Genomic DNA, 20,616 nt, shown 5'->3' with positions numbered 1-20,616 from the left:
TCTCTCCCTCTTGCTTGTTCTCCCTCCATAAGCTCATCTACCATGATGTAACTCCACAGGGGGGCTCCAATCACATTATGGGAATTTCAGACTATGAAACTATAAGGTAAATATATCTCTTTTCTTTAAAAGTACCTACCTAACCTTAAATATTTTGTTAATACAATGGAAAATGGACTAATTTACCACATATCCATAAATTACATCTTCAAAGAATATATATAAATATATCCATATATATACATTCCATATCTATATCTATTTATCAATCTATCCCCATATCCCTATATATGAAATGCATAAATGAGTAGATTACCATTCTAGTTTGTATATTTACACAAAATGTGTTAGTTTCTATCATTGTAAATGAGTTATATCTATAAGTAAATTTTTAATTTATTTAATGATGCACAAAAGATCTATATTCTCTCAAGTTTAAATTATGAAAATATTAGTATTTTATGTTTTAAAATGGAAGTAAATTTAAAAATCCATTTAAGAAATTGACTCTTTATTAGCAAAATGATTCTATACTGCATGATGAAAGTACTTTTGCTATGAATTAGAAAAGTATTAAGTCTTTCACTATTACTCATTAGTTGAGTGATTGTAGCCATGTTAGAAAAGTTCCCTGAGTGGCACATTTCTCAGTGGAAAAGGTTTTTGTGGATATGTGGTAGAATAAATTCTCTCTATATTCCTTTCTAGTTCTAAAGTTTTTCAAAACCTAATTTTAAAATTTGCATGCTAATTATTTATAGATATAAAAATTAAATATTACTGAATCAATAAAAAGTTAAAAAATGTATATTTAAGAACAGAAAGAATGAATGTTTATCTCACCTAGTAACATTTACTTTTCTTTATCATTTATAATAAAATGACTTCCTTGGTCCTAACCTTCTACTTGGGCCGCAGCTGTGCCTTCTCTGAGCCCTCTCTGCTGTGGTGGGTGGCCTGCTGTTTTGCTTTAGGAGGCCTCAGATAGGCTCTTGCAAATACTTAAGACCTATCTCTCAAACTTGAGCCTTATCTCTCTAATGAATGCCTGTTCACCAACAGAGCTAAGTGCCCAGGGAGAACCAAACCTCTTGATCCTTGCTCTATGAACATCTACTTACCGGATCTCAGGGTCAGGAGCTCTGTGATGTAGTCACTCTGGTATTGTACTCTCTCCGGGAACCTAGGGTTCAAACAGCCCCTGCGGCCACTAACTGCTATGGTGATAGATGACCTCAAGCTGGTTTGACTATTCCAGACCTCAGGTAGATAAATTCCTGTAAGTCTGGACTTGCTACTTCACTGCTCTAAAGAGACAGTGTCCCTTCTGCTCTCTACTGGCAGCTACCTTTAATTAGGTGCTTTTCTAACACCTCCTCTCACACCTTATCTAGGCCTCTTTATACTCGTCCAGGCATGAACCAAAGAAAATTACCTTATTTCTAGTTCCTTCTTACAGTACTTAGTCTGATCTTATTCCTTCTAACAATAAGAACAGAAAATGTACAGTGCTATGGTACTTTCCTCCCAATCAAGGGCAGGCATTTACTTCCATTAGCAAGATAATCTGATGCTGCCCATTGTCCTCAGAAAGGAATTTGAATATACACTTTATCCTAAAAGCCTGTTTAAGTGTTATTTGAGAGCAGAATTTTTTAAAAAATTTCAGGAAATGGTTACATACCAGCCCTATAGAAAGAGATATAGACAAATGTAACAGATTGATTAGAATAAGAAAGAGGAAAAGGAAAAAAAGAGTCAGAAATGAAAAAAGTTGTTAGTTCTGTAGTTCAGATGTACTGATTTTGGCACATTCTACTCTGAATATAACCACTAAGTGAATCAGCTTTTTAAACAATGTATTCTTCAATTTGAAAAGTGTTATTTTACTATTATATTGATTTTTTTGAGTTGTTTTTAATGCAAAACTACAAATGTATACATTGTGTGCAAGACACAAGTACCTATATCCCTAATTGAGTAAGTTATGTATAAAGCTAAGCACTTAATAAAGAACTACTACAACATCAATTCTGGTCTAGGAAAATTGCTGTATTTCACAAACATAAAGCAAAGCAAAAGTAAACCTTTAAGAGGGAAAGAGATTCAAAAATATAACCAAGCCATATTATGTATGTGTACCAACTCCCCCAAATCATTGTGAAATGCATGTATTGCAAACATATACTAATAAATAAATTTCTTAAAAAGCATTAAAAAGAGCACACATTGTAATCATAGGAAAAGGAGCCAAAGAGCCATGACATTGGTCATCCATTGGGCAAGACAGGCATGAAGAATGGTAGGTGACAACCCAGAGACTTAATCACTGCCTAAAGCTAATTTTTAAAACTTTCTAGGGATTCACAAATATTTACATATTATTATTGTTAAATCTCACCACAAACTTTTAATTTATTCTTTTGTGAATAAATAACAAAATAAAATACAATTAAATTAAGACTGGGGAATAAAAAGAGATACAGCAAAAGGAGGATATAGCACAGGGCTGACCTAGTGCTCCCTGCGAGAAGAGAGTAGAATCAATCATTCATTTACTGTAGATTAACTGTGATGCAAGGTACCTAATAGTTACATGTGCATATGGGGCACTTCAGAACCGTGAGTGAATAAAAACATAACCATCAAATCATATTTAAATGTTAAATTTAGGTAATGGCATCAGAACAGTCATATTCAGATGGCAGCACAAGTACGTCCATGGAATAAGACACAGTCTTTTTTTTTTCTTCTAACTTTTTTTGCTTGTTTGTTTGTTTGCTTGCTTGTTTTTTGTTTTTGGTATCGGAGATCAAACTCGGGTCCTTGTGCTTGCGAAGCAGACAGCGGAACCACTGAGCTAAATCCCCGGCCCAAGATACAGTCTTCTTTGTTATATTTATGGGCCATGTTTACTAATATTTCCTTTAATGTTTGCCCCCCCATCAAGGTTATTGGTACATTTTAGGTATAAAATACAGTTATATACATCATTGGGATCTTGTACCATTACATGAGTATCTCGGTTCTTATTTTTTTCCCCTTCCCCTGCCCTCCACCCTCTCCACCCTTCCCTATTTGCAAAGACTTTGTTTCCATTTTTTTCCCTTTTCTCATATTTTTTCTTTTCCCTTCTTTCCTTCCCCCTACCCCTCCCACTTCCCCTGCTCCTTTAGACCTTTTCTTCCTGTTACACAATATCAATTATACATTATTAAAATTACAATATCAAGATCTAGGAGACATTACTACTGATTTTACATAATTTAAAAGGATTTAGAAAGCACATTACAAAAATCTTTTTTGAAATAAATTCGACAACTTCTAAGAAGTATCTTGGAATACATATCAATGAAACTAACTCTGGAGGAAATGTAGAATTTGAATAGCACCTATTAAAGAAAGTATATTCCTAGCTTGAAAACCTACCTATATGACAACAGCAGGCTCATATACATTTTAACTGATAAATTATATCAAACATTTAAAGCAGGAAACAGGAGGAACACTTCTCCCCTCATTTTAGGAAATCAACATTGTGCTAATCCCAAAACTGGATAAAGATAATAGAAGAAAAAAGTACGAACATAGGTAGAAATTTGTTTACCAAGACAAACTATTAGAAGTCAGATCTGGCAGCATGTAGAAAGTGGTTTTGTTATAGGGATGGCATAGTTGTCTCAGCATTGGAAGATCCACTCACAAAAGTCATCATTTTAACAGAGGAAAGGAAAAAGCCATATGATCCTCTAACTAGTTGGAGAAAAAGTATTGGAATAAATTCCACAACTGCTCATGGTAAAAGCTATCAGGAATTGGGAGACTAGAAGTAGAACAGAACCTTCTCAACAGATTAAAGACATGTACTCCGTATTTCCAGCGAGAATGCCTTATCTGAATAGAGAAGATACAATGCTTTCTCCCTAAGGTGGGGAACAAAGGCAGATATGCCTACTCTTCATCTGTCTATTAAACTTTGAAACATAGGCCCAAACCAAAATAATCTGGCAATAAGGTGACACAATTAGGGTAGGATTGGCAAGGTAGAAGCAAAATCTATATATGTAGATGAAATGATCATCTACAGAGAAAATACTAAGAAATCTCTAGGAGCCCCTAGAATTTGTATTTGAATTTAGCAGGATTAGAAAACACAAGGTATATATAAAACTTCAGGTCTATGTATGCTTGCTATAAATGAAAAATTGGATATTGAAATTTAAAAGTTATGTAGGAGTACAAAGGACCTAGAAAAGTAAAAAGAAAAAGAAAAGAAAAAAAAGGGTTGGAAGATATTTAGTACCTACTTTTAAGACATCCTCTAAAGCTGCAGTAATGAAGGCAGTGTTGGTGTAAGGAAAGACATATAGATCATTGGAATAAAACAGAGAATCTAGAAATAGAACCACACATATATGGTCCACTGAGTTTTGAAAGATTATTTAACATTAACATTTTATAGAATATAAACTCGATTCAAGAGCCGAGGAAAAGATACTGTTTTCAGCAAATGGCACTAGAACACTTGGTATCTACATATAAAAAATTAACCTCAACCCTATATTTCCATACATAAAAATAACTTGAAAGAATCTATGAACCTAAATACAAAAGCCTAAAAGTATAAAACTTTAAGAAGAAATTATAAGGGAAAATGTTTATGAATTTAGGGTAGCCAAGAACTTCCTATGGTACAAAAAACATGATGTATAAAAGAAAAAAATTGATAAATGAGATTTCATCAAAATTTAGAACTTTAAATGACTTCATTAAGAAAATGAAAACTAGTCCTTAAACAGACAATATTTACAATGTATATAACCTATGACCAGAATATATAAAGAACTCTTACGGCTCATTAATAGACAAACCAATTAAAAAGTAGACATAAGAAGATGATAAATAGCCATTACAGCGCAAGGAAAGGTGTGCAACTCTAGAATCAGAAAAATACTAATCAGTACAATAAGAAGATTGAATTATACACTCATTAGGGAAATGAAATTAAAAGTTTTAAAAGCCTTGTCATGACTTTTTCTTTTTGTTCCATTCTCCCCCTTTGCATTTAATTTGTCATGCCCAAAGGATTCATTTTGCTGGGTTTCCTGGGGTTGTGGTCCTCATTGTCTTTTCCTAGGGTATTGTCTAAAATTTTTTGGAGTGCCGGTTTGGTATTCATGAAGTTCCTGAGGTCCTCTTTATCATGAAAACATCTTATTTCTCCATCAATTTTGAAAGATAGTTTTGCAGGGTACATCAATCTGGGTTGGAGGCTGTTTTCCTTTACGGCTTGAAATACATCATTACAAGTTCTTCTTGCCTTGAGGGTTTGCATTGAGATGTCTGCTGTGATTCTGATGGGCTTTCCTTAGTATGTGATTAGAATTGTGTTCTTCTGTTGGGTTTCTGGAATCCTAACTATTATATGTCTATGTGTAGATTTTTTTTTTGATCAAGGCTTGTTGGAGTCCTATATGCCTCGCTTATCTGTATGTCAAGTTCTTTTCTCCTGCTTGGGATGTTTTCTGCCATCACTTCTGTGAACAGTTTTTTTTATGTCATCTGCACTCTTTCCTGTTTCTTCATTGACTCCAATCAGTCTTATGTTATTCTTCTTTGCATTGTCTAGCAGCTGCTGGATTGCTTTATCGTGGTCCCTTACAATTTCAAAGCAAGTTTTCTTTCCCAGGTCAGTAAATGCAATCTTGTCTTCTCTATCTGAAATTCTATCCTCACATTGTTTCATTCTGCTGTGTAGACTTTCGATGGAGTTTTTAATCTCCTGGAAATCTGTTTGCATCAGTTTTTTTTCTGTTTTGGTACTGGGATCGAACTCGGGTCCTTGCTTTTGCAAGGCAGGTGACAGAACCACTGAGCTAAATCTCCGGCCCTGCATCAGTTTTATGGATTCCATTTGTTTCCTAGGTTGGTATTCCATCCTGTTCCTCAGATCCTCTATTTTTTTATCTGATTTATTAATCAGATTAGATTTATTAATAAATAAATCTACATTTATTAATCTCTAGATTTATTAATCATGTCTTCTACTATGGGCATAATCTTTTCTGTGATCTGGGAAATTATTTCTGATTTCATTTTTTCCATATCCTCTTTTGTTGCCAGTTCAGGGAGTCTAGGTGTTTGAGTATCAGATTGTTCCATCTCATCTCCCTTTGGGATTGTTGTAGGTGATCTGGAAGTCTGTTTTTGAGGCTTGTTTACATGTCTTCTCATTTCCATAGTGGGGATGGGGGGGCTGTGCTGCTGGCACCCGCATGGCTCACCTCTGCCCTTGGAGTGGTGGAATGGTGGAGGGGAGCCTCCTCCTGGGCACTGGGATTGGCTCACCTCCTCTGCCCTAGGAGTGGTTGAATGGCAGAGGGGAGTGTTTTATAAACTGGTATCCATGGATGAGATTTGTCTGGAATCTCTTTTTGGAGGAGGTGACACAGCAGATGGAATGTATCTTTTATCACTGTTTCAGATTATTTTGACACTTTCATAGGAGAATTGGAAGTTCTATTCCTTTTTTCTGCATTTCGGAGGATTTTTAAATAACTTTTAAATTATAATTGTCCCTAGTATGCAGTTTTGCTTTCTACAGTTTTAGTTACCAACAGTAATCCATGTTCTGATAATATTGAATAGAAAATATAGAAATAAAGTAATAGAGAACATTCTAGTTTGTAAGTTTTATATGATATAATGTTTTCAGTAACAATGAAATATTGTTCTGTTTGTACTGCATCTTCCCAATCAGGAAAGTAATTTCAACTTTCTCAAGTATATCCACACTATACATGCTAACCACCCATAATAGCAATCTCAGCAATTAAAATGATTAACAAGGTTGCAGTATTTATGTTTAAACAAACTTTATTTTCTTATTAATGGGCCCAAAGTGTATGAATATTGACACTAGCTATTCAGATATGTCAAAGAAAAGTAAAACACTCTTTTTAAGTAAAAAGATGAAATTTTTGCAACACTGAGTTTTCTAATTCAAAATAATTATATTTTCTTTTATTATTTAAGTATTCTTTAATTTCTCTCGAGTATTTGTTTTCATTTGTAAAGTCTTATTTTCTTCATTATGTTAATCATTAGATTTTATTTTGCAAAATGTATTTTTAATACTTTATTTTCTAGTTGTTCCCAAAATATAAAATACAAATGAATTTTGTATATTGGCCTTATATATGGCAAAATTGCTTAATTTACTACTAAATAGTAGATTCTTTGAGACCTCAAGACATATAATCAGTCAGCTACCAATAATTAAAATTTCATGTCCACATTTTAAAAGTCCATATTTGGTATAGTATTTGGTTTAGTTTGGACTCAATGCACTGATAATGCCTTCTAGTTTAATGACAAGCAGAAGTGATTATAGCAGATACCCTTATTTTTTTTTTCAATCTCTGAAAAAAACTTTCAATATTTTACTAGCATAATGTTTGTACCTTTTTTTGGAAGTTGTTCATCAGATTATAGAAGTACACATTTATTACTAATTTGATAATTTGACAACTGCCAAGTAAATCTAGCTAAACTGACAAATATAGTAAGTTATATTTGAGTCTAATCTATATAATTTGTTCTTTTTAAATATGCTAAGGGAATTTTTTGAATTGACATACATTGAACAACTATCATGTGTCTTGGTCTGTGTTTTAACATAATTTATCTCTTGGATACATGAAATTATTTGTAGAAAGGATGACTTACCACAATGAAAATGATATGTTCATTTTTTAGTATTTATAATGAGAAGTTTTTTGTTGATATGTTCTTATTCTTTTGTAACACAGATTAAGGAGGTCTTGGGACTGCAAGAGTAAAATAGTAGGTTTACTTTTCAGTTTTTAAAATTGCTATGTCATGATGAGCCAAATTCAGATCTAATGAATAGGACTGAATTTCTTAGGCTTTGAGTATAACATATTAACTGCATGTGAAACTGAGGTTACCTTTCATGGGGAGAAGCAAGCATGTTTAGTACATGGTAAGAAGGTTTTAAGTGGTTATTAAAGAGATAAAGTGTGGGCTGTAGCAGAGCTGACTAGCTGTTCCTAATATCTATTATTTTTCTTCTATATTAATATAATTTTTAGTCAAATACATGGATCCTAAGCAAAAGACTGCATCTCTCAAACTATATGTAGTTTAGTGTGGTCAAATGTGTCCCTTCTCTTCCATACAGTAAGACTAAAGGTGATACGTACAATTTCTGGTAAGTACTCTTAACGTAACAGCCTCATGTCCTATTTCCATAACCATGCCCTATTTCCTCTTCCAGTAGCAGGAATGGGGATATTGGCAGCAACTGGAAGAGACAGATAATGCCAGAAGACAGATGCTAGTTATTGAAGATGGCGAGCAGCATGGTAAGTTGAGCTTGGACCACTGTTGACTTGAGGGAGGAGCACCTTTGCAGTAGAAGAATTTTTACAAGAGCACGAAGAAAACTTCTATAATGTTTAAGCTCCTTTGAGCTATGGCTCCCCTTTCTAATAGTGAAATCATCAACCCAGCCAATATTATCAGATTTCACAGGTGAAATTGGCTTAATGTGTGGCAGGTAAAATTATTTAAAAATAATATCCTTAATAAAGAGAAAAAATCTTCAAATATTTGACCAGAGGAAGACAATGTCATCCACGTTCACGGCAGTCTGAAGGAAACTATTCCCATAAACATCTTGATTTCAAAGTCCTGGCTTCCCAAACTAGGAAACACATTTCTGTTGTTTAAGACAACCCCTTTTATGGTACTGTGTAGCAGTAGTCCTAACAAAATGAATAGATACTAATTAATGTAACAGTGAAATAATGAACCACGAATGGAAAAATCCATATTAAAGGACTGATCACGAATCCTGAAACCACTTCAAGATAGAAATACTATCTAAATGACTATTGTAAACATAATTACACAACAGAATGCAAATGTCAAATGTCTTTAAAGAGAAATAATGTAAAACAAAATATGCGCACATGCATTTGAATGATAACTCAAATAACTTTAGCAATGCCAATTTCTTTTGAAATATTTGTTCTTAACTAAGAAAGGGAATCTACCATAATTGCATAAACATACACATGTAAATATTTCTTTTATGTATCATGAGTGTATCAGTACATAAACCAAAGCAGCATTTACTCAGTAAAAAAACTCATAGCCATTGGAAACACACTTCTATTAAAAAAATCTAAGAAATTAATAAGTTATACATGTGACTTTTATAATGTTTATTAAAATCTTAAAATTTAAATATTGGACTTTGAAATCATTTTAAAGGATAAAGTATAACAATGTATAAGCATTATATCCATACTTGTTTTATGTCATGGGTTTAACATTTACCAAACAAAGATATACATATGATAATGAGTATATTTGATGGTTTTAAAAGTTTACCAAATCTCACCTAAAGAAAACAAAAGGTGCCTGAGTTCAACACTAATAACTCATTCTGTACTGTATGATGTGTTTCTTGGACTAAAAAAGACTGTTTTGAAGTGAACTTTACACAAATATTTTATTTCAAATATACTATTGTTATATAAATAAATAAAAACATTGTAGTTAAATTATTTCCTTTCACTTATTTGTTTCTTTTTCATGAAGCAACTTATTCTCTTGCACAGGTTTAGCTTCAACTATGAGTTTCATTTCTTTGATATTCCTTGAAATACCAGTAGATTCTTTTGGTGCTCCTCAGTGATAAAGTTAACTTACTTTCGCAGAAGCAATGTTTGGTTAATCTACTAAACTCAGCCAGTAACCTGAAACTTTTCCACTGAGTCTGCTATAACGATTATCACTGCACCACTTTCAACTTTTTATAAACTGAAAAGGTTCAGAGGTTTTTCCTTCCTTTAGTAGTTCTTCAGGAATTCCAAAAGCCTAAAACTTAACAATGTCTTTATCCTTTAAACAAAACTTAGTAGAGTGTTCATAATGTTGGTGAAACTTTAAAGTACAGTCCCTCTAAGTTTTGTTTCTGGCTAGATAACAGCATAAAATACACTTAAAAACAGAGTTTGTAGGGAGGTGAAGCATTTTTAGCACATCCAAGAGGTTGGACAACTTCTTCAACAAACACATTTACTCATATGTCCTTTAATTATCTTCTTTTCTTTTGCTACTGGGGTTGGAATCCATGACCTTTGTATTGAGCTACATCCCCAGTCCATTTTTTATTTTTTTATTTTGAGACAGCGTCTCTCTAAGGCACTAAGTTGCACAGGCTGTGGTCAAATTTTCAATCCTCTTGCCTCAGTCTCCCAGAGCACTGAGAAGATTTATTACAATATAACGTGTACCTGATGACTCTGGTGAAAACAAAATTCAGTTACACTTTTGTCTCTAGATTTATCATTTTTACAAATATAATAATATTTATAAATACAATAATTTTATTTATAAATGTAATGCTTATGTCTTACTAAATTTTATGTGTGAAAACAAAGAAGTTACATTTTATGGAAGGGAAAAACTTTCTCCAAAGTGATATTTTTTTAATTTTAAAAAGAAACAATTTCACATTAATACACAGTAAGAAAAGTTGAAATTTTCAAGGACATCATCACTCCACTATGCATCTCCTTGATTCATCTCTAGTTGTGGGGGGAATTTGCCATTTGAGTGGCAAAGTTATTATTCTAGCTTATAATTTTGCAATAATGTATACAATTTTGACTCATACAAATCATCAGGTTAATATCCCCATTTTAGCGAAAGAAAATCCAGTGATAAGATACTCATATTCTTGCTATTGATTAGAATTAAATGATACTTCGTATTTGTATCACATCATTCTTGTTTCTATTAGTTTATTTTAACACAATTTGTAAATAGCATTATTTTTCATTTTTTATAATGGCTAGACTTATTATGCCTAATATAAAGAATTATTTAGCTCTATTCTAATATTCTAGAATCACTGGCTATTTGACTTGAGATGAAAGGAAAATTTCTGTGGTTTTTGTTGGCCTCAAAATTTGTCAAAGTTCTCAAAATGTATTTGATCATTAGTGTTTTCTTTTGAATATATTTATTTATTTCCTGTACAAAATAAAATGTTTATGATATTGAAAGAAAAGAGAAATCATTAATGAATTAAAAAATAAATCAATGTGAGTAGATATAAATATTATCATTATATGAAAATAACACTGGCTATATTTTGATGTATAAATTTCTTTTTTATATCAACAACCAAAGAAAAATCACCAAAAACTTCCAATGAGTAAATGGTATACTTACTGTGCTTGTACAGAGAAGAGCCAAATTTATTTATCATGACTAATAATCACATTAAAATTCATAAATTCATTTGATTACATTTTAAACCTTATTTCTAATATTAAAATACATCTATTTCCATCTCTAAATTGACCTATATGGGATTCTTTGTATAATGTAATTTATTTTTTAGGTTCTTCAACATGTCATTAAATGTGTAGGCCTAGATGAATTTAAATTATTATAACTTTAGAAAAGCATCAATTTTTAAAAGTCTGTTTTTCCTATGCATTTTCCTATTCTCTGTTACTGTTTACTCATATTCCTTTATAATCATGAACATTTTGTGGGAGAAGTTTGTTAATAAGAATTCATATGTTCTTAATTTAATCCTTACCTAAAGCTATGTTATAATGTTCTATTTCTAATATCAAGGCAATTAGTTGATGTAAGAAAGGACTGATATTAATTACAGAAAATTGTCATCAAATGGAAAAGAAAACTGAAGAATCTTATGGAAGCTTATTTCTGTTTACAGCTCAAAATTACTCTCTCAATTAGCACAATTAACACTCCCAAGTAGCAAATTGTATAGAAGAGCAAGTAAATAGATATTTTCTACAAAGATCTTTTCTAGGCTTTAAATTTATTTAATTTCTTTTCTTTCTCCCAGTGTGACAATTGTTAAGTTTTAAAATTTAATGTAAATTTCATTTTAATAGTATTAAAAACTAAAGCACCTATTCATTAATATTTTTCATTTTTTTACTATGCATGTGTTCAGAGGTTGGAAAACAGAAGCTTCAAGAATCTACTAGCCCAGATACTTTAAAAATAAATATTACATGAAAAGATGGTATTATGCATATAATAGTTACTAGATATACACATTTTAGCCATGTGAATTAGATTAACTTCAAAAGATCAGAATGATGTTTGGTAAATAATTACTTCCACCACATTAGTTCACTAGAACCTTCATATTTGCATAAGAGAAAATTCATTTCATCTTAGTAGAAATTTTCTCACTGTAGAGTTGAATTATTTTATAATCAGATCTAGTACTCTATGTTTATGGGACACCTGCTTTGAGAAATTTAAAGTTCTTCAAAAACATTACTTTAGCAACCTTATCAATTTTATATACTGCATTAGTCACTATCCCATTCTGTAATCTATTAAACCATTCACTAAGTTTATACTAACTAACCTCGTTAGGAACACTAGGCTCTGAATTTTCACCATGTAGTACAACTGAAGTCATGTAAGATATTAAACAGATATCAACACATCTATTTATACAATTATCTTGAGTAATCTACATGAAACAAATATTTGAACTGAACCTACATATATAATGCTTGGTGAAAGCAATGGAAGTTTTAAAAGATGTTTTTCATCATTTAAGAAAAGGGAAATATGATTATTTAAAACACTTCTATGTTTTCTAATATTATCAGTTTTTGTATTAAGTATTGAAATTTCAATTTAAAACAATTGAGATCATGTCTTTACTCAATACCTTAACAACATCCACCTGTACTTTCAATGAAATCATCTCCATATGAGACAATGATCAAGCATGAATCAAAGAGAAAACTGATTGTAAACAAATTAATACAGTTTAGCATATTTTGTAAAGATGTGCAACAATAAGCACAATCTAATTTTAGAACATTTTTATCACCCTAAAATGAAATCTGGGGCCCATTTTTAGGACAATACTATTTTTCCCTGTAGTTTTGTCTTTTGGGAAATTTGTATAAATGAAATTATATGATACATATTCTTTCATGACTTGTTATCTTTTAATGAGATGAGTATTTATGAGCTTTTTTCATTTTGCAGCAAGTATTAATATGTTTTATTTATTCACATGGCTTTTAACATGACTCAGATACTTTTGTTTCTAGTGAATATAGTTCTGTGTAGGGACATGTAATTTCCTCTCGCTTGGACTACTTTTAATGGGACTGTTTACCTAAGGCAAGTAAAACCTACATTTTTGATAACTTCTTAAAATAAACATAAGAAATATAATGAGAATGAAGAAAGGAAATTTTAAGTTAAAAATTCTTATCTTCTGGAGGTTTTTGTCTCAAAATGGATGCAATTACTGGTATTTAATTTAGGCTTGTTTATTTTTCTCTTAAACTTTTCAGCAATTGACCATATAGTAGGAACAATTAATATATTCTTCTTAATTGTACATTCTGTCTTTGGGCAAGTCATTTAACCACTTCATGTGGATTAGTTTAAATGTTAGCTGTTAAAGAAAAGATGAGTGTTATGAAGTCAGAAGCAGGAGGTATGGTAGTTTGCTTTAAATTAGACTTTTAAAAATTATTCTCATGAATACCTTCTAAGATTCATGGTATTCCTTCTTTGCAAATAAACTTGTGATTATACTTTCAGTGGAAAATTCTAATCTTCTCTCTTTTATTTAAAAGTTGAATGTATTTTCAAATAAAAGGGAGTGTGTAATCTTAAAGGATATATGGTGTCTCCTGGTCAAAGGCCTGAAACATGTACAAATCTAGAGCAAGTATACAAGTCTAAAAAATCCTGTATTTGTATTACAACAACAAAATATTTATACATTGAAAAAGTAAAGTTTGTAAATAATATAAATGAAGGAATTATTATGACTAAATATTAGTACCCTACTTCCAGGAGGTATATTATGTGTAGGAAGATGAATTTTAAATAGATTATAAAATTATAAGACATATTTTATTTGTAATCAAATTTGAAATGAATGTATAGAAAAAGATGAAATAGAGAGTGGAACTGTTTCATATATATATATATATATATATATATATATATACGTGTGGTAAAATGCTACTATTTGTTGAGTAAAGAAAAAAGTTAAGATTATAGAAAATCTAAGATTATTTTGAGAAACTGAATTAAATGAGTAAAATTTAATGGAGTAAATAGGTGTATTAATTTTGTTAAATAAAATAAGTACTGATGAGGCTGAAACAGTTTAAATTGGCTCTAATATCATTCTGTTATTTTCAAATGATGTCAACAATTGGTACACATTTTGGAGAGAATGTATAGAACCTGACCCAAAAACTTGAAGTCAGTTATATAAAATATACAAAAATAAATATTTTAATATTAAAATATCTTGAAAACTATTGGAAGCTTTGTGTTATTTTTCCTATGCAACATATATGTATATGGGAAAATAAAAATTTAAATATGCATAACTTTAGGTTATTATGTGTATATAATTTCATTACTTGTGTAAACAGAAATAACATCTATACCCTTGAATTTTAATTCTATAATTATATTTATATTTTAAAATATATTTTGAAATATTTAAATTTGAATACCTTACATGATTTATTGATGTTTCATAATAAGTTTATTCCTTACTTTCACTGTCAATTATATAAATATTTTATAGCTGTGTAGAGATGAAAAGAATATCTGAAGCTATTTTAATACAGAATTTCCATTGTGGAATTGTTACTATTATGGACATTAAATTTGTATTTCTGATATTATAATAGACTTTAACTTAAATTAATCTTCCTGTTCTAATACATTATTCCAGCACCTACTCTGATTCAGATACTATAGAGTCTATGATTACTTTTGCAAATTACACAGAGTATCCTCCCTCAGGGAGAAAACACAATGTAATAGATGCTCAGAAGAGTTAGAAACTTCTGGACAGGGATATAATAGGTCCAGATCCTAAGACTGCTCCTTATTAGCCTGTAGTCTTGTGTCATTCAACAGCTCCACTCATCAGTTTCTACAACCATGAAGTGAGAATTTCTTCTACTAGTGTATGTTGTATGTATTAAAAGGAGTAATACTGGCAAAGTAAATAACACATTAACATATTCAAAACCCCAATAAAATGTATAAAAACTACCCACTTATTTGTCAATGGTGTCTAAAATTGTATTTATTCAACTAGAAATCTGAATTAGAAAAAATGATATTTATGGTTGCCATAGGATTGAACTGTCAACTTCTAATTTAAATTCTTCACATAATAAATAGATCAAATTTATTTAAATGCAATAATTAGAATGGAGGAATAAGAATTATGGAGATCTAATCTAGTGAACACTTAATTAGAAGATATTTCGCTGTCTATCACTTTAAAAACTATGACACAAAAGAAGTGAAGATGTCTTAAAAGGACAGGTCACTTTAAGGCAGTATGTTTTGTAAAACTGGAACATCCATTATTCATTTATGCATAACTTCAATGAATATCTTTTACTTCCTAGTATGTGCCAGATATTCTCTGAAGCAGTGGTCATACCAAGATAAATTTATAGAAAATAAGGTAGTGTGAAATTTTTGCAATAATACCACTAGGTAAAGATCACTAACCCAAAATAAATTTATTTCCTGAAGAATTAACTTTATACTTCTTAAGACATGTCTATTTTCATTAATATATAAATCAAATGTAACATGCAGAAGGAATGTACCAAAAGAAATAATTTTGATTGCAATTACATAATAGTGTGAATAAATTCATTGTTTTTCATACATTTAACTATTTTGTATATATTGTTTCATTTGCAAAAACTTATGCATATGTATAATTATCATTGAGTCTAGCTTTATATTTATCAATAACTTCATACATTTCATAAGAAAATAGTAAAGAAATTTTAGATAATGCACAGATAATAAACATTGCTCTGAACATAAACTAATAACATCATGGACTACGTCACTGACAGCTGAGTTGCCTTGGAAAGATAATGTACTTTGCACAGTATCTCATTTACCCTCTGCATATAGGTAATTTAAGAAGTTCTGGATCAGAATGTTTCATTTATTTATTTATTTTTTTTCTTAAATTCTTTTATTGGTACATTTTAGGTATACAACACATTTACATTTATCTTTGGGTGCTTGTACCTGTGCATGATTTCTTGCTTCTCATTTTTCCCCATTACCTGTGCTTCCTTCACCCCTAAAGCCTTCCCTATTTACATATTTTGTTTCCATTTTTTTTTCTTTTCTCATATTTTTTCCTTTCCATTCTTTCCTTTCCCCTTTCCCTCCCACTACCCCTGCTCCTTTTCCTATTTCAAAGTATCAATTATTAGTTATTAATCCTTTTAGTCCTTATTTACACTCTCAGTTTCTGACACTAGAGAAACTATTTGGTATTTACACATGTGTGTCTTATTTATTTCACTTAAGAGCATGGCCTCAATATGCATCCATTTATCTATAAATGACTCTAGTTTCTCATTCTTTATTGCTGAGTAGTACTCCATTTTACTAAAAAAACACATCTTCTTTATGCAGTTTTCAGTTGATGGGCACTTGGGCTGTTTCCAAGCTCTAGCTATTAAAAACTGTGCCGCTATAAACATAGGTCCACATATATCACTGTGGTATGATTCTTGTAATTCTTTTGGGAAAATACCCAGCAGGGAAATAGCTGGGTCAAATGGAACCTCGAGCCCTAGGTCTTTGAGGTATCTCCACACTGATTTCCATAGTGGTTGCACCAGTCTGCACTCCCACCAGCAATGGAGAAGGGTTCCTTTCTCTCCACACCCCTGCCAGCATTTGCTATTGGTTGATTTCTTGATAGCAGCCATTCTTTCTGGGATGAGGTGGAATCTCAGGGTTGTTTTCATCTGCATCTCTCAAATGCATGATGATGAACATTTTTTTTGATATGTTTATTTGCTGTTTTTACTTCTTTGTCTGAGAAATGTCTGTTCATTTCAGATGTCCATTTTTGAATTGGGTCTTTGATTTTGGGGGTTCTGATTTTTTTCAGTTCTTTATATATTCTAGATAGTAGCCCTTTGTCTGAGTTACAGCTGCTAAAATTTTTTTCCCACATTGTAGGTTGTCTGTTAGCTCTGTTGGTGGTTTCTCTTGCAATGCAAAAGCTTTTCAAAAAGATGAAATCCCAGTTGTTGATTCTTTCTGCTAGTTCCCGTGCTACTGAGGTTTTGTTCATAAAGTCTTTTCCTATGCCAATATCTTCAAGAGTTCTACCTAACTTATCTTCCAGCAAGTTTAGTGTTTCTGTCTTAATATTTAAATCTTTAATCCACTTAGATCTCAGTTTAGTGCATGGTGATAGAGATGGGTCTAGTTTTAATCTCTGACAGGTTGAAAACCAGTTTTTCCAACACCATTTATTAAATAGGCTATCTTTCCTCCAATGAGGGTGGTTGGCTCCTTTGTCAAAGATGAGGTGGCTGAGTATGTCTGAATTTGTTCTTGGATCTTCTAATCTATTCCACTGATCCTCAGGTCTGTTTCTTTGCCAGTACCATGCTGTTTTTATCACAGTAGCTTTGTAGTATAGCTTCAAGTTGGGGATTGTGATACCCCCAGCCATGTCTCTGTTACCTAGAATTGCTTTTGCTATTCTGGGTCTCTTCTTGTTCCAAATGAATTTTTGGATTGTTTTCTCTAGCTCTGTGGAGTATATTTTTTGTAATTTCAATTGGCATTGCATTAAATCTATATAGCAGTTTTGGAAGTATGGCCATTTTTAATATATTGATTCTTCCTACCCAGGAACAAGGGAAGTCTTTCCATTTTCTTATATTCTTCTCGATCTCCTTTTTCAGGGTGCTGTAGTTTTCAGCATAGAGGTCTTTTGTTTCCTTTATTAGATTGATTCCTAGATATTTCATTTTTTTGGATGCTATTGTAAAAGGCATTGTTTCCCTAATTTCTCTCTCAATGAGTCTGCTATTTGGGTATAAGAAGGCTATTGTTTTTTGAGTGTTCAATTTATATCCAGCTACTCTACTGAGTCTGTCAATTAAGTACAGAAGTCTTTTGGTAGAGTTTTTTGGGTCTTCTATGTAAAGTATCATATCATCAGCAAATAATGAGAGTTTAACTTCTTCCTTTCTTATCTTTATTCCTTTTATTTCTTTCTCTTTTCTAATTGCTGTGGCTAATGTTTCCAGAACTATATTGAATAGGAGTGGTGATAGTGGGCATCCTTGTCTTGTTCCTGATTTTAGTGTGAAAGTTTTCAGTTTCCATTTAGTATGATGTCAGCTGTTGGTTTTTCATAGATAGCCTTAATCAGGTTGAGATAAAGACCTTCTATTTCAATTTTTCATAGATTTTTTATCATGAATGGGTGTTGGATTTTTGTCAAATGCATTTTCTGCATCTATTGAGATGATCATATGCTTTTTGTCCTTGGCTTTATTAATACAGTGTATTACATTTATTGATTTATGTATGTTGAACCTTCCTTGCATCCCTGGGATAAATCTGACTTGGTCAGGGTGTATGATCTTCTTGATGACACTCTGTATTCTGTTTGCCAGTATCTTGTTGAGGATTTTTGCATCTATGTTCATTAGGGAGATTGGCCTGTAGTTCTCTTTTTGGGTTGGGTCTTTCCCTGGTTTTGGAATCAAAGTAATGTTTGCTTCCAGGAATGAATTTGGAAGCCTTGTTTCCTTTTCAATTTCCTTGATGAATTTAAAGAGTAATGGTGTTAGTTCTTCTTTAAATGTTTTGTAGAATTCAGCAGTGAAGCCATCAGGACCTTGGCTTCTCTTTGTTGGTAAATTTTTTATTTCATTTTCAATTTCACTCATTGTAATTGGGGTGTTTAGAATTTCTATATCTTCTTCATTTAACTTTGGCAGTTCATATGTATCTAGGAATCTGCCCATTTCTTCTGTGTTTTCCATTTTATTAGAGTACAGTTTCTCGTAGGTATTGATGATCCTCTGGATTTCTGCTGGCTCTGTTGTGACTTCCCCTTTTTCATTCTTAATTGCATGGATTTGAGTCTTTTCTCTTGTTTTTTTGATAAGGTTTGCTAAAGGTTTATCACTTTATTTATTCTTTCAAAAAACCAACTCTTTGATTCATTAATTTTGTGTATCATTCTCTTAGTCTCCATTGCATTGATTTCTGCCCTGATCTTTATAATTTCCCCTCTTGTGTGGGCTTTGGGCTTGTTATTCTCTTCTTTTTCTAGGAGTTTGAGGTTCTGCATTAGATTATTTATCTGAGTTCTCTCTGTTTTCCTAATATGGGCATTCACTGCAATGAATTTCTCATGTCAAACTGCTTTCATTGTGTCCCATAGATTCCTGTATGTTGTGCTGGCATTTTCATTTACTTGTAGAAACTGTTTAATTTCTTCTTTAATTACTTCTGTGACCCATTGGTTGCTCAGGAGGATGTTATTCATTTTCCATGTGTTTGTGGGTGTTTTGCGGTTTCTTATGTTATTGATCTCCACTTTTATTGCACTATGGTTCTCTGGTCTGATAATATACAGGGGGTAACTTCAATTCTTTTACATTTACTTCGACATGTCCTGTGAGCTAGCGTGTGGTCTATTTTGGAGAATGACCTGTGTACAGCTGAAAAGAATGTGTATTCTGATTTTGTGGGGTGGAACACTCTGTAAATATCTATTAAGTCCATTTGTTCAATAGCATGGTTCAGTTCTAGAATTTCGTTGTTAATTTTTTGTCTAGATGATCTGTCTATTTGTGATAGTGGGGTATTGATGTTCCCCACTACAATTGTATTAGACCTTATTTGGTTTTTCATGTCCATTAATATTTGTTTTGTATAGTTGGGGGCGTTCGTATTTGGTACATATATATTTAGGATTGTTATCTCTTCCCCTTGGATTGTTCCCTTCACAAGGATGTAGTGACCATCTTTATCTCTCTTAATTAGTTTTGGTTTGAAATCTGCTTTGTCTGCAAATAAGATTGCTACCCCTGCTTTTTTCTGGGTTCCTGTGGTGTGGAGAGCCAATTTCCGTCCTTTTACTTTCAGTCTATGAATTTCTTTTTGAGTTAGGTGTGTTTTTTGTATACAGCATATTGGTGGATTTTGCTTCTTAATCCATTCTGTCAGTCTACTTCTTTTGATTGGTGTATTGAGGCCATTAACATTGATAGTTATAATTGAGAGATATTGACTCATCCTTGTCATGATGTTTTACTGTTGTTGGCTTTTATTTCTTTTTCCCCCTTTCCCTTTAGTTTCTTACCTTGTCTGGTGGCTTCCCTCTCTTGAGCCTCATGGAGTTGTGACCGTCATTGCCTTTTTCTAGGATATTGCATAGAATTGTTTGGAGTGCTGGTTTGGTGTTCATGAAATTTCTCAGGTGTTCTTTGTCATGAAAGTATCTAATTTTCCCATCAATTTTGCAAGATAATTTTGCAGGATACAACAGTCTAGGTTGGAAGTTATTTTATTTTAGGGCTTGAAATACCTCACTCTAGGCTCTCCTTGATTTGAGGGTTTGTGTTGAGAAGTCTGACGTGATTCTGATGGGCTTTCCTTTATAGGTGATTTGTTTCTTTCCTCTAACTGCCTGTAGGATTTTGTTCTTCT

Source organism: Heterocephalus glaber, unplaced genomic scaffold (assembly GCF_053883595.1).
Source record: "Heterocephalus glaber isolate CG9 unplaced genomic scaffold, H.glaber_assembly_v1.0 deba00001553, whole genome shotgun sequence".
Taxonomy (NCBI): Eukaryota; Metazoa; Chordata; class Mammalia; order Rodentia; family Bathyergidae; genus Heterocephalus; species Heterocephalus glaber.
This window is presented reverse-complemented; position numbering follows the sequence as displayed.